We start from the raw sequence: 15,892 nt of genomic DNA, 5'->3' as shown, positions 1-15,892 counted from the left end.
ATTTCCTTTTCTAGGGGATCTTCCTGATCCAGGGATCAAGCCTGCAATCTCTAGGATCTCCTGTATTGGCAGGCAGATTCTTTATCACTCGGTCACCTGGGAATGGAGAAGGCAATGGCAACCCACTCCAGTACTCTTGCCTGGCAAATCCCATGGATGGAGGAGCCTGGTAGGCTGCAGTCCATGGGGTCACTAGGAGTCAGACACGACTGAGCAACTTCACTTTCACTTTTCACTTTCATGCAGTGGAGAAGGAAATGGCAACCCACTCTGGTGTTCTTGCCTGGAGAATCCCAGGGACGGGGGAGCCTGGCGGGCTGCCAGTCTCTGGGGTCGCACAGAGTCGGACACGACTGAAGCAACTTAGCAGCAGCAGCAGCACCTGGGAAGCCTATTGAAAGGATAAACTGGGTGAAACCATCAGGCTTCTGTTCTGTAAGACTTATCAGAGCCTTCATGATGCTAATGTGATGGCGAGTCTCTGAGAGGGGATCGAGTTTGCAGCATTTTTTGAACATTCTTGTTTGCAGAATTATTTTTTTGTCATTGTTGTATGCTGTTGTTTGTGGAAAATGTTTTGGGGAACACAGATCTAACCTGATGTTATTAGTTCACCCAACAAAAATGAAGACATAAAAATATTAGAGCAATTTACTAAAATCATGCAATTGCTTAGTGTTGAAATTGAGCAGAGGAAGAGGGAGGGGAGACTTCACCGTACAACATTTTTCCAAATAGATGTGGACAATAGGCATTGAATGCTTACAGTATGTATAATGCTAATGACAGAGATGTACTTGCCTTTGAACTAAACAAGGAGTGCTGTACCATAAATATTATTGAGTCATATTACCAAAACTGTCCCTTATTATTAAATGTATACAGACAACCAGAAATAGTTTATAGCAGTGACAAATATTCTTGTATTAAATACTTATTATGACATCCAGGATAATGAGAATAGGCAGTTTAACAAAACTAACATCATTATCCACCCACAACTAAATGCTTTAGAGATAAGCACACATGTGCTAATGTATATTTTTATAGCTTAATGGTTTAGTAAAAGAAGGATGAACGTTCAAGATTGTTAAATTAAATTTAATCCTTTCAGCTTTTAAATAAGGAAAATGATGACCAAATGGATTAAACAATAACGGTTATGCAATTTGTTTGTGAAAGACCTGGGATGGGAATCTGGTTCTCCCTATTCTCATAGCACAGTGTTTCCAATCCTACTGTTCATTGCAATGCCAAATTATTGGAGATCATGTACTACTATACTTTATTCTCATTTAGACTTTCATTTGTTTTTTCAGACTAAAGTATAATAGTGAAATAAAATCATTTGCTATTCCCAGGAGACTATATCTCTTGTTCACTTAAGCCAGAGAATGGGGACTATTAGCCTTGTAAGCAGCCTGATGGATGGGAAGTAACTGTTTGTGGAACGCAAGATTCATTAGTCATGAATTCCCTTGTTTAGAGAAATTTCATGTCTACTCATCGTCACCCATTCCAGTCCATCTTAGTTCACTGATTCCTAGAATGTTGATGCTCACTCTTATCATCTCCTGTTTGACCACTTCCAATTTGCCTTGATTCATGGACCTAACATTCCACGTTCCTATGCAATATTGCTGTTTACAGCATTGAACCTTGCTTCTGTCACCAGTCCCATTCACAGCTGGGTGTTGTTTTTGCTTTGGCTCCATCCCTTCATTCTTTCTGGAGTTATTTCTCCTCTGATCTCCAGTAGCATATTGGGTACCTAATGACCTGGGGAGTTCATCTTTCAGTGTCCTTTCTTTTTGCCTTTTCATACTGTCCATGAGGTTCTCAAGGCAAGAATACTGAAGTGGTTTGCCATTCCCTTCTCCAGTGGACCACTGTCATGGGTGAATTTAACTCAGATGATCATTACATCTACTACTGTGGGCAGGAATGCCTTAGAAGAAATGGAGTAGCCATCATGGTCAACAAAAGAGTCCTATATGTAGTAATTGGATGCAATCTCAAAAATGACAGAATGATCTCTGTTCATTTCCAACGCAAACCATCAATGTCACGGTAATCCAAGTCTATGCCCCGACAAGTAATGCTGAAGAAGCACAGTTCTATGAAGACCTACAAGACCTTTTAGAACTAACACCCCCCAAAGATGTCCTTTTCATGATAGGGGACTGGAATGCAAAAGTAGGAAGTCAAGAAACACCTGGAGTAACAGGAAAATTTGACCTTGGAGTACAGAATGAAGCATGGCAAAAGCTAATAGAGTTCTGCCAAGAGAATGCACTGGTCATAGCAAACACCTCTTCCAACAACAAAAGAGAAGACTCTACACATAGACATCATCAGATGATCAACACTGAAATCAGATTGAGTATATTCTTTGCAGCCAAAGATGGAGAAGCTCTATAGAGTCAGCAAAAATAAGACTGGGAGCTAACTGTGGCTCAGATCATGAACTCCTTATTGCCAAATTCAGACTTAAATTGAAGAAAGTAGGGAAAACCACTAGACCATTCAGGTATGACCTAAATCAAATCCCTTATGATTACACAGTGGAAGTGAGAAATAGATTTAAGGAACTAGATCTGATAGATAGAGTGCCTGATGAACTATGGATGGAGGTTCGTGACATTGTAAAGGAGACAGGAATCAAGGCCATCCCCAAGAAAAAGAAATGCAAAAAATCAAACTGGCTGTCTGAGGATGCCTTACAAATAGCTGTGAAGGAAGAGAAGCAGAAAGCAAAGGAGAAAAGGAAAGCTATACCCATTTGAATGCAGAGTTCCAAAGAATAGCAAGGAGAGATAAGAAAGCCTTCCTCAGTGATCAATGCAAAGAAATAGAGGAAAACAACAGAATGGGAAAGACTAGAGATCTCTTCAAGAAATTAGAGATACCAAGGGAAAACTTCATGCAAAGATGGGCTCAATAAAGGACAGAAGTGGTATGGACCTAACAGAAGCAGAAGATATTAAGAAGAGATGGCAAGAATACACAGAAGAATATACAAAAATGATCTTCACAACCCAGATAATCATGAGGGTGTATTCATTCACCTAGAGCCAGACATCCTGGAATGTGAAGTCAAGTGGACCTTAGGAAGCATCACTATGAACAAAGCTAGTAGAGGTGATGGAATTCCAGTTGAGCTATTTGAAATCCTGAAAGATGATGCTATGAAAGTGCTGCACTCAATATGCCAGCAAATTTGGAAAACTCAGCAGTGGCAACAGGCCTGGAAAAGGTCAGTTTTAATTCCAAAACCAACGAAATGCAATGCCAAAGAATGCTCAAACTACTGCACAATTGCACTCATCTTACACGCTGGTAAAGTAATGTGCAAAATTTTCCAGGCCAGGCTTCAGCAATACATGAATCATGTAGTTCCAGATGTTCAAGTTGGTTTTAGAAAAGGCAGAGAAATCAGAGATCAAATTGCCAGCATCTGTTGGATCATTGAAAAAGCAAGAGAATTCCAGAAAAATATCTATTTCTGCTTTATTGACTATGCCAAAGCCTTTGACTGTGTGGATCACAATGAACTGTGGAAAATTCTGAGAGAGATGGGAATACCAGACCACCTGACCTGCCTCTTGAGAAGCCTATATGCAGGTCAGGAAGCAACAGTTAGAACCGGACATAGAATAACACACTGGTTCTAAATAGGAAAAGGAGTACGTCAAGGCTGTATATTGTCACCCTGCTTATTTAACTTATATGCAGAGTACATCATGAGAAACACTGGGCTGGGGAAAGCACAAGCTGGAATCAAGATTCTGGGAGAAACATCAATAACCTCAGATATGCAGATGACACCACCCTTATGGCAGAAAGAGAAGAAGAGCTAAAGAGGCTCTTGATAAAAGTGAATGAGAATAGTGAAAAATTTGGCTTAAAATTCAACATTCAGAAAATGAAGATCATGGCATCCGGTCCCATCACTTCATGGGAAATAGATGGGGAAACAGTGGAAACAGTGTCAGACTTTCTGTTTTTGGGCTCCAAAATCACTGCAGATGGTGACTGCAGCCATGAAATTAAAAGATGCTTACTCCTTGGAAGGAAAGTTATGACCAACCTAGACAGCATATTGAAAAGCAGAGACATTACTTTGCCAACAAAGGTCCATCTAATCAAGGCTATGGTTTTTCCAGTTGTCATGTATGGATGTGAGAGTTGGACTGTAAAGAAAGTGGAGTGGTGAAGAACTGAATCTCTGAACTGTGATGCTGGAGAAGACTCTTGAGAGTCCCTTGGACTACAAGGAGATCCAATCAGTCCATCCTAAAGGAGATCAGCCCTGGGTGTTCATTGGAAGGACTGATGTTGAAGCTGAAACTCCAATACTTTGGCCACTTGATGCGAAGAGCCATCTCATTTGAAAATACCCTGATGCTGGGAAAGATTGAGGGGAGGAGAAGAAGGGGATGACAGAGGATGAGATGGCTGGATGACATATCTGACTCAATGGACATGGGTTTGGGTGGACTCCAGGAGTCGGTGATGGACAGGGAGGCCTGGTGGCCTGCGGTTCATGGGGTCGCAAAGAGTCGGATGTGGCTGAACGACTAAACTGAACTTAACTGATTTATCATCAAGGTGGAGGGAAGGCTCTTCTTTTTCATATATAAATGCCATCTTGAGTGCAAAACATGAAAAAGAGCAAAGAGCAAACATGAAGTTTGTGTCGCTTAGAACAAAAGAGCAATGGCTCTTCATTACACATAGTAGAGACAAACACTGGGATGTATTTGTGATTTCTTTTTTGACTGTAGAGGAAAAGGAGATCTAAGGTCTCTCTTCCCCAGACCTGGAGCATGTTTCTCCAAGCATGTTTTGTGTCATCACAAGTGCTTTGCCATCACTTCCTCACTCTCCCTGGAAGCAGATTCTGTTTTGATCCTTGTTATGCCTGAGTACTAGTGCTGATGTTGGAATTGCTCTGGTGTGTCTGACTTCCTGGAATCTAAGCCACCCCTACTCAGTCAGAGATGCTTGCTCCCTGCATATCAGACCCAAGTTCTCTGTGTGAGGACTTCCTAGAGGCCGGCCATTTCTGCCTTGTCACAGTATGCATAGTTTCCCTTACAGGTATCTGACTGCCTGTCTGGCTCTAAAAACAGGTCATTTTACCCAGTAGGCATTAATTACAGGTCTGACTCCACAGCCTCTGATCATGGCCCCAGTTAGCCTAGAGTGTTCTCCTTTGACTTGGGCTGGGCTTGTATTTATGAGACACTGATCCCCAGACTTTAGGTCCTCTTGTTTGGATCATCAAAGTTAGTCCGTGCTTTCTTCCTTATTTTGTTTCTTTAGAGCTAGTTCCTTTGATATCTCATACTCTTGGCCTCTGTTTTTCCTAGACACTTGTAATAAGTACCAGCTACCTGCTGGCTCATTCAACTCTATAACTCTATATCTTCCCATACTTGGCCAGCCTTATTCTGTTACAGTTAACATTCTGAAGCAATGTTCTGTGTGGAAGCCTGGAGGATTTCAGTTGATTAGGGGCATACTCTAAGGACTTAAGTACTTGATTGTCAATTGTGATGCTGTCCCTGGAGGTGCTGATTCTTGGTGCTTCTAATATTCCTAAGCAGAGATTTTGTCTCTGTTCACTGTAGAGATGGATGCTTCTTCTCTCCTGAAAAAGTGGAAGCAGCATTTTACATGTTCTGTGGTAAGATTAGTGTCAGAGGCAGTAGTAAGTTTTGAAGTATCTAAGGTACTTGACAGCTTAGGTCCGAATTGTTACAGCAGCCATGCTTTTACAGATTTCTGCATCTCCATATGTGAGTCTGAATAGATGCTTTTAACAGAATACAAATCCATCTGAATGTCCCCCTGTTTCTCTAAGAAACTTTGTCTTTGGCTGAGAAAGTATGGTGTGGCTCCCTGTGCATTGAGGATCTGTATCTCCTAGGGATGCCCCTCATGTTTATGTCCCAGTGAGATGAGCATTATGGGATCCTGATGGAGAGGTTGGCTGGGAAGCTTTGGGGGAACTGGCCAGATTTATTCAATATTTAATTGATAGATCAAGGCATCAGATTTTCATCAGAATATTTGGCTGTTTTTCCTTGACAGCCCTGATGATTCCAGAGTTAGACCACTGGTGGCTGATGGGCCCAGAGCACCCTCAAGAACTTGGAGATTATGGGTTATAATAGCTTGGGTTATGACAGATGACTCTGTGTATTCCAAATTAATTCATGGTAGTATTCTCTTTCCTTTTCAACTTGAAGAAAGAAAGAATGGGAAAGAGAGTATGCAGTTATGGCCTGGAGGGAAGTTTAATTTCATTTTAAAGTAATGTTTATTATCAGAAAATAATCATTAATGTGGTGGATATTTACTACATAATATTCACAACGTACAGAAAGAAAAGAACTCAGGTAAAAATAAATACCAACAAAATCCCACCAGAAAAGGATGAATAAATTCCCTTGTTATCTTTTTGGTTCTTCACATATACATATATAAAACAGTTATTATATGTAATATGTACATTTTACATGACATAATATAAATTGTGACTTTTCTAGCTAGCTAAATGACTGGATTTTTAATAACAAAAATGGAGTTTATTTTGGTTTCATAATTTTGTGTGGCTTTTTTTTTTTTTTTACTACAAGATCCATTGGGCACTTTTTTCTGTACTGAAATATAGCAATTACTATTGTTTTGAGAATACTTTAGCTATTTTTTCTCTTGTATCCTACAAAACTTCTTTCAGTTTTTTGTTTACTTTCTACTTTGCTTAAAGATGATGTGTATTTTTGTTAAGTAATTATTTTACAAGTGAGAAGAAAAAGAGAAAAAGTTTTTTTTTTTCTAAAATAGCTATTTGCAACTTGAAATTTCGAAGTTCGCACGCTGACATAAAATGTGTTATTACAAAATGAGTTTCCACAGAATAATGTGTATGGCATTTGATTCTTTATCTTTGCCATGTTTCTGGACAAGAGGCGCACCTAATTCACAGCCTATGTTCTCTCTGCCCAGCAGTTAAGAAGATTGATGTTCTTGCATGCAAACAATAAATCTACAGGGAAACTGCCCATAAAGTCTCTTTCAAGATGTTTAGTGGTGTAGACTTTGGCATAAAGAGAAAATTTCAGCTATATTGTTTTGAAATTCTTTGAGAAATCAGCAGTTGAGTTTTGACTGATGGACATTTCCCACATCATTTATACCCAATGTCTCTGCAGTTTACTGCTGAAAACTCTAATACATTTTCCCAGAGGAAATGCATAAAGTTCTTTTTCAGGTTGTGAGATCTTTTTACTTCTTGTATCTAATGCAGACAGCAGACAGGTTGGAAAAATGACCCAAAGAATTATCAGGCATAGAAACAAACCTAAAAGAAACCTAAACTACCATAAAATTAATACAAATAAAAAAATGTTTTGGCATTTAGCCCACAGCTATCTCTAAATGTCTTTTAAGTTCTTTTTCTTGTATCTCTACTGTACCATATGACTTAGTGAAGTGAAGTCGCTCAGTTGTGTCTGACTCTTTGCGACCCTATAGGCTGTAGCCTACCAGGCTCCTCTGTCCATGGGATTTTCCAGGCAATAGTCCTGGAGTGGATTGCCATTTGCTTCTCCAGGGGATCTTCCCAACCCAGGGATCGAAGCTGGGTCTCCCGCATTGTAGACAGACGCTTTACCGTCTGAGCCACTAGGGAAGTCCATGACCATATGACTTGATTCGTATATGTTCAAAATACAAGAGTACCATCAGTTGGAGGTGATCAATCTGGGATACAAGGAGAAATATTTAATCCTATTGCAAATTTAAGGTTGAATCCATTCCTTGGCTATCATTAAAACGTCTATAAAAAACAAAAGCTAAAGAACGTGTGAAGAAAAGGCAGTCCTCCTACACTTTTGGTGAGAATGTAGATTGCTGCAGCCACTATGAAAAACAGTATGGAGGTTCCTTTAAAAACTAAAAACAGAGTTTTCATATGATCCAGCAATTCCACTCCTGGGCATATATCTAGAGAAAACTCTAATTTGAAAAGGTACCACTTGTTCATAGCAGCACTAAATAGTGCAATAACTAAGACATGAAAGCAACTTAACTGTCCATTGACAAATGAGTGGATAAAGATTTTGTGGTACATATATACAATGGAAGCTACTCATTCATAAAAAAGAATGAAAGAATTCCATTTGCAGCAACATGGATTGACCTAGGAATGATCGTACTAAGTGAAGTAAGCCAGACAAAGAAATATATCATATGGTATCACTTACATATGGAATCAAAAGTATGATACAAAGGAACCTATTTACCAAATAGAAACAGACTCATAGATGTAGGAAACAAACTTATGGTTACCAATGGGGGAAGCAGGGGGAGAAGTAAATAAAGAATTTGTGATTAGCAGATACAACCTATTCTATCTAAAACAGATAAACAACAAGGTGCTACTGTATAGCACAAGGAACTATACTCAATAAACCATAATGGAAAAGAGTATGAAAAATAATACATATTATACTATGTATTATATATATAAATATGTGTGTATATATATATGTGAGTTACTTTTCTGTACATGAGAAACTAACATAATCTTGTAAATCAACTAAATTTCAATTAAAAACAAGATTAAGTCCATTTTTGCATAGCATCTTTCCTCAATATCTTGCACTTGTATTTTAAATTATTCAGTCTCAGCAATAGAGGAGGCCTTATAGTCTTCTAATTAAGTAGTCCTAACAAGACTGATACTATAGCTGTGTGCCCTTATCTATACCAAGTAAACATAAAATCTTATCATCTTGGGAATAGAAAATCATGGATTTGCCAGATCAGTGGCCACATACTGTATACCTAAACATAGTGTTAATTTGCTTTAGCAAAGGAATCAGATTTGACGTAGCAGCTGCAATTGGAGCTGTTATCAGATTGAGTTTGTATTAGTTCACTGTCAGCTTTTTGCTTTCAGCTGATTTTGCTAGTGACTGGACTGGTATTCTAATTGGGAATATGATCAGAACTACCAACCAACACGTCACCATTTAGGTCTTTAAGGTGATACTAATCTCTGATCTTCTCCCTAGTAGAGTCTCAGATGCTTTCACTTGGTTTTCTCCATTTCTCCATTTAACAGCTCTTACTACATAGACCAATGAATCAGTATGGGGATTCTGCATACATCAAACATGTGCATTCTAATTATAAACTCTGAGTCTAGGGAAATGACCTTTGGTATCTCTGGACCCAGCGAATTCTTTGTGAGGTGGACCTGGGTCATGACTCCATTTATTATTTGTAGCTTACTCTAATTAGATGATGCATAATAACACTGCATGTCCTTAGTTACTAATGTCAATTAGGCCATGTATCTAGGAGTTTTTAAAGTATTTAAATAGTCTCCTTTTCTCAGTATATGGTGACATAATTGTACAGTCATAGGTCCTTTTGGGGAAGAAGTAGGAGTATTGTCATCATACATACTATCATATTGTAGGTCATTTCTTGTGGGTAGTAGGCCACTTCTTCAGTCAGCTCATTCTTATTCTGAGAACTAGCTCAGGTCTGGAAATTTCCTTTAGCCTTATAGTTATTCATCCATGTTTTCTTGGGAGCATATCTATCTACCTTGATATTACAGATACTATGTTATAAGAACTATCTACAAAACTCTCTGCAGGTCAAGCTCACTTGGCTTCTATTCTTATGTTGCTACTAAGCTCATTATAATCATTCCCACTTTATTCTGATAATTAAATACCATAAGCTGACCTTTACTCTTTTAGAACCTTACATTTTCAATGACATAAGTGAAATTATTTCTGTAATAATATCTCCTGTCCTTAGCTCTGGCCTCCAGAAGACAGCTACTACTGACCTTAATGTCTCTCCATTTCCTCCTTCATAGCTTTTGACTTCCATATGGCTTCACATTCAGGCTCATGGTCAAATAGGTATTAAACAATTGTTGGCAAAATATAGGTAGTTCTATGCAGAGTTGGGGTTGGCACCTGAATACAGTGGAAGGAAGGGTTGGCATCAATAGTGTTTGCCAATGAGTGAATGTGAGGAACTGTGGAATCAAACAGGGTAAGAAGGGAAAGTTGTCTTTTTAAGATCTTGATTTCAATTCCTTTAGATATGTACTCAGAAGTGAGACTGCTGGATCATATGATAGTTTATTTTTAATTTTTAAGAACCTCCATACTGTTTTCCACAGTGGATACACCAATATACATTTTCACCAACAGTTAAATCTTTACTGAGGTGGCACCTCTACTGAGTCTTCCTGGTGTGAGGAAAGGATTAGAAAGCATCCATGACTTTTAAATTCACCCCCCAAAGGAAGGGACTGCCTAGAACATAGAACATAGTGACTCTTAAGAGAATTATATCGCGGCATCCATGATCTTGTGTGGATCATGAGCCAAGATTCAGAATAAGAGTATAGAAGCAAAGTGGGGTCAGAATTCAAGAAGGGCAATAGCAGGAAAGAATGAATCTGGGAAAAATTTTTTACAAGTAGCTCTGGAACATATACAGTGCTTTTTAAAAGTTTCATGTACGTAAACTCCATAGGGTTATCCCACCAGCAGTGCACAAGGATTCCCTTTTTTCCTGTTTAGCTTGAATGGAATGGTACATTGTTTTAGGATGGTAAATCATTTATAAAAAAGCTTTTGGGTCCTGACTCAGAAGAAGACCTAAAGTGTCTAAAGCAGTAGTAACTCCACTTCCATGCTATAATGACAGTGGCTGAGGTTCTGTGAGCTGAATTGTGATACATCTTCAGTACAAAGTAACATTTGGAACTTCCTCAGTACTCATCCAAATTGTAGCACATATATCAGAGGAAATGAATGAAAGGGTGATATCTGTGAGTTTTATATTATTTTTTATCCATGTCACATGAAGTAAAGGTTTGTATGTGCATACAGAATTTTTAAAAATAATTTAATAGTATCTTAAAAATAAGTCATAATCACTATTCCATGTCACCATTGACCTTCTAAAATAGAGTTAACCCACCATTTTAAGTTCTGCTTTCTCATCAAAGTTTTGAATGAGTGAGAATTATTTTAGTTTGGTCATTGGATGTTGTAACACAGGTCAAAGGATTATTAAGAGAGGTTGTCATTGTTCAGTTGCTATGTCATGTCTGACTGTTTGTGACTCCATGGACTGCAGCATGCCAGGCTTCCCTGTCCTTCACTATCTCTTGGAGATTGCTCATATTCATGTCCATTGAGTCAGTGATGCTATCTAACCATCTCATAGCTCAGTATTTCCTAAGAAACTGGTGTGAACAGAATCTTTTAGAATTCCTAATTATGGCATTTCCTCCATGAGGCAGTGGTTGTGTTGGTATATTTTTTGATTCCTCACTGTATACTGTGTAGATGCAGACTATATCCTATGATAGTCCACAGAAAAACCTTTCTGAGAACCTCATTGCTTGTGCCAGGTACCATCCTTGATCTGAAAATATAAAGATGATAAACATTCAGTTCTTGCACTTAATTTCTCACATATCTATTTGAGCATTTTGTAGCTAGCCTTAAATTTACTTTTGAAAGTAGGTGAAATATCAGTAACTGTTCATAGGTTATTAACATATGTGTGATTATGGTACAGCCTTTACTAAAAACCGTGTGAAGACGTTGATGGATCTTACTAAACTCTCCATCTCTGGAAGTGCCTGGTCTCCAAAAGATCTTTACAAATATGTGTTGTTAAAGAACTGTCTTGTTTTGAAGATAGACCATACATATGTGAACAGTTAAATAACATTACAGAGACATAATGGTTAAATATAACAATAAGTAATACTTAGACACATAGTTCCTTAAATAAAAAGTAATCACAAAAATTTATTGAATTGAATCTTTGAGGTTTATAAAAAAATAGAGTGCTTAATGTTTTCCCATATGTCATCTAGATATATACTGAGAATCAAACATAAGCCCAGAAAATATTCTGGAATATTTATAAAGAAGCTTACAAATGTGTGGTGATGCAAAATATATGTTATAGTAAAGATTTGGGGTGCAGGCTACTTTTTCTTCAGGTATTTTGGAATTGTATAATTTATGCCTAGGAAAGTAAACACCTACCTTCTGCCAAATGGTTAATGAAGGAACAGTGTGAGGTACATTTGGGTACAAATCAATTGTAGATCAAGAAGTCAGTAGTGGTCTGCAGTGGATACTTGCTTTGAGTTCAGTCATTTTTATGGAAAGCTTGATTAAGATGAAGCATTTTGAGGAGGATATGCTTCCAACATAAATAATCACAACATCTCACCAGACATCATAAAGCTATTCCTCCCTTGTCTTATCTTATCACTTAAAATAGGTTAACTTTGCCTTCAAATTTCCCCCTTGGAGTTCCTGGTGGTTTGGGTATTTTGCTAGCTGTTCTTTTCAGATTGCTTTCTTAAATAGGAAAAGAAAGGTCTTTAGGGGAAGAGAGTGTCTATGTGGCCAATTGCTTTGCTGAGAAAGATGCAATGGAAACCATACTGTTTCCCTCCAAAGAATTCTCAGGTTTCCCCTTAAAAAGTTGACTATGGGATCAATTACTCACTAATGTTTGGAAGGTGCCTTATTTTGTATTCAAATTGGCACTCAAAAAGGCCAAGCACTGGCAACAAAGCAAGTTTCATGGCCAGAATAAAACATGAGATAGTGAGTGATAGATATGAAGTGATTAGAAGGGGAAAAAGGGGAAAAATAACTTACTTGTATAAATCTTAATGTATTTTGTTTTACTGGTCATTATTAGAATGGGAAAGACTAGAGATATCTTCAACAAAATGAGAGATACCAAGGGAAAATTTCATGCAAAGATGGGCACAATAAAGGACTGAAACAGTATGGACCTAACAGAAGCAGAAGATATTAAGAAGAGGTGGCAGGAACACACAGAGGAACTATACAAAAAAGATCTTAATGAGTGAAGTCAAGTGGGCCTTAGGAAGCATTACTACGAACAAAGTAGTGGAGGTGATGGAATTCCAGTTGAGCTATTCTAAATCCCAAAAGATGATGCTGTGAAAGTGTTCTACTCAGTATGTGAGCAAATTTGGAAAACTCAGCAGTGGCCACAGGACTGGAATTGTCAGTTTTCATTCCAGTCCCAAAGAAGGGCAATGCAAAAGAATGTTTAAATCACTGCACAATAGAACTCATTTCACATGCTAGCAAGGTGATGGGCAAAATCATCCAAGCTAGGCTTTAATAGTACATGGACCAAGAGCTTCCAGATGTTCAAGCTGGATTTCAAAATGGCAGAGAAACCAGAGATCAAATTGATAACATCCATTGGATCATAGAAAAAGCAAGAGAATTCCAGAAAAAAAAAAAAATCTGCTTCTGCTTCATTGACTACGCTAAAGTCTTTGACTGTGGGGATCACAACAAATTGTCAAAATTCTTAAAGAGGTGAGAATACCAGACCACCTTACCAGCCTCCTGAGAAACCTGTTTGTAGGTCAAGAAGGAACAGTTAGAACTGGACATGGAACAATGGACTGGTTCCAAATTGGGAAAGGAGTATGTCAGGGCTGTATATTGTCACCTTGCTTATTTAACTTCTATATAGAATACATCATGTGAAATATTGGGCTGGATGAAGCACAAGCTGGAATCAAGATTTCCAGGAAAAATACCAGTATCCTCAGATATGCAGATGATACCACTCTTATAGCAGTAAGTGAAGAGAAGTTAAAGAGCCTCTTGATGAAAGTGAAAGAGGAGAGTGAAAAAGCTGGCTTAAAACTCAACATTCAGAAAACAAAGATCATGGCATCTGGTCCCATCACTTCATGGGAAATAGATGGGGAAACATGGACAAAGTGACAGACTTTATTTTCTTGGGCTCCAAAATCACTAGGATGGTGACTGTAGCCACTAAATTAAAAGATACTTGCTCTTTGGAAGAAAAGCTATGACACACCTAGACAGAATTTTAAAAAGCAGAGACATTATTTTGCCAACAAATTCTGTCTAGTCAAAGCTATGATTTTTATACAGTAGTCATGTATATGTGAGAGTTGGACCACAAAGAAGGCTGAGCAAGGAAGAATTGATTTTTTTACAACTGTGGCATTGGAGAAGACTCTTGAGAGACCATTGGACTGCAAGGAGATCCAACCAGTCAATCCTAAAGGAGATCAGTCCTTGGTGTTCACTGGAAGGACTGATGCTGAAGCTGAAGCTCTAATACTTTAGCCACATGATGTGAAGAGCTGACTCACTGGCAAAGGCCCTGATGTTGGGAAAGATAGAAGGTGGGAGGAGAAGGCTATGCCAGATGATGAGATGGTTGGATGGTATCACTGACTCAGTGGACATGAGTTTGAGCAAGCTCAGGTGATGGTGAAGGACAGAGAAGCCTGGTGTGATGCAGAACATGAGGTTGCAAAGAGTCAGACACAATTGAGTGACTAACAACAACAAATTTCTTATTTAAGAGATGAGGGAAAACAACAATAAAACTAAGGACTTATGACTAAATCAAATATATCAGTATACTAGACACATATCTTGCCAGGTGGGCAAGGGAATTCTCCACTGAACATCCATCAGAGTATACATAACCACTTCCTGGAAAATATGTAATGTCCCATAGTCTATTGTCTCCTGTGGGTGGTGAGGATTCTAATAGTTTAACTTTTGTGCTCTTTCTGAAGACACTAGACCCAATGTAGGGGTTGTGAAGTCAATGTCAGCTATAGAAGGCGCCTCTGACAAGATTGCTGGGCATCAGTGGGAGCAAATGTGCTTTCTTAGAATAAAAGGAACCATGTTTTATACTTGATTTCATCTAAACTGAGGCTCCTATCATAGTCTCGTCATAATTCATTGAAAACTCTTGTCCCAAAGCTAAATGTCAGAAGGTTAGTGTTACCTGTATTTGCCAAAGAATTAAAGGGAGGCAATTTTACAGCATGCAGGTCACCTGTGCTCATATACCTACTTTACATGCGATGATGAGGAAGAGGAAGAGCTTATCCCAAAGGAAGGTAAAACCTTCAATAAGAATGAGGCAGGCATTCCAGGAAGACTAGAAAAACACTCCTTAAAAAAAGGTGTCTCTAGAAATCTTCCCTACCTCAAATGTGGGGCAACAGTTCTCTTCTCTTGCCTTTCTTTACTAATTCTTTGCAGAAGCATTTGTTTGTTCGTAGTAAAGCTAAGTGGGTTTTTTTTTGGAGGGGGGGGTGGTATTATTTGTCTTTGTTTTGGTGGAGTCTGCATAGATGCAGGAACCATGAAATCAGAAAGATTTGGATTTAATCTGAGATACACAATTACTAGTCATATAACTAGCAATTTATTTACATCTCTAGGCATCAGTTTTCTCAGCTGTTAAGTGGAGATAAAGCTTATGGTAGAGATGTCCTGAGGATTACAGTAAGATGATAGTGCAGAGTGCTTAAAAAGACTTACTATATGGAGTAAATATGTATAGTAGGAAATAAGGGCATTACTTCATGACTCTCCAATTTGATTTTTGTATTAGTCATGTCTACAACTCCCACTAGATTAGAGCAGTGAGTTACATCACTTTCTAAGCCTTTGAAATGAGTGTGCCATGTTTTCATAGGACGTTTGAGCTACAGAATCCTTTCAGGTGGTTCATTTGGTGTAATTCCTTTATTTTATAGGAGAAATTGTGATCTCAAAAAGTGAGATGATTGTTCAAGGTCATTTGGCTGAGTGGTAATAGAGCAATAATTTGAATCTATTCCAAGTCATCTTCCATTCTGTAATCCTACTTAACAGCTGAAATTAAAAATATCATGATTTTTTTCCAGGATTATCTTACTGCTAACTTTTAAATTAACAAAATACAAAAGGACCTGATTTTTCTTTCCCACTTCATC

The sequence above is a fragment of the Budorcas taxicolor genome, chromosome 23, assembly GCF_023091745.1.
Source record: "Budorcas taxicolor isolate Tak-1 chromosome 23, Takin1.1, whole genome shotgun sequence".
NCBI classification, from domain to species: domain Eukaryota; kingdom Metazoa; phylum Chordata; class Mammalia; order Artiodactyla; family Bovidae; genus Budorcas; species Budorcas taxicolor.
Note: the sequence above shows the minus strand (reverse complement) of the source record.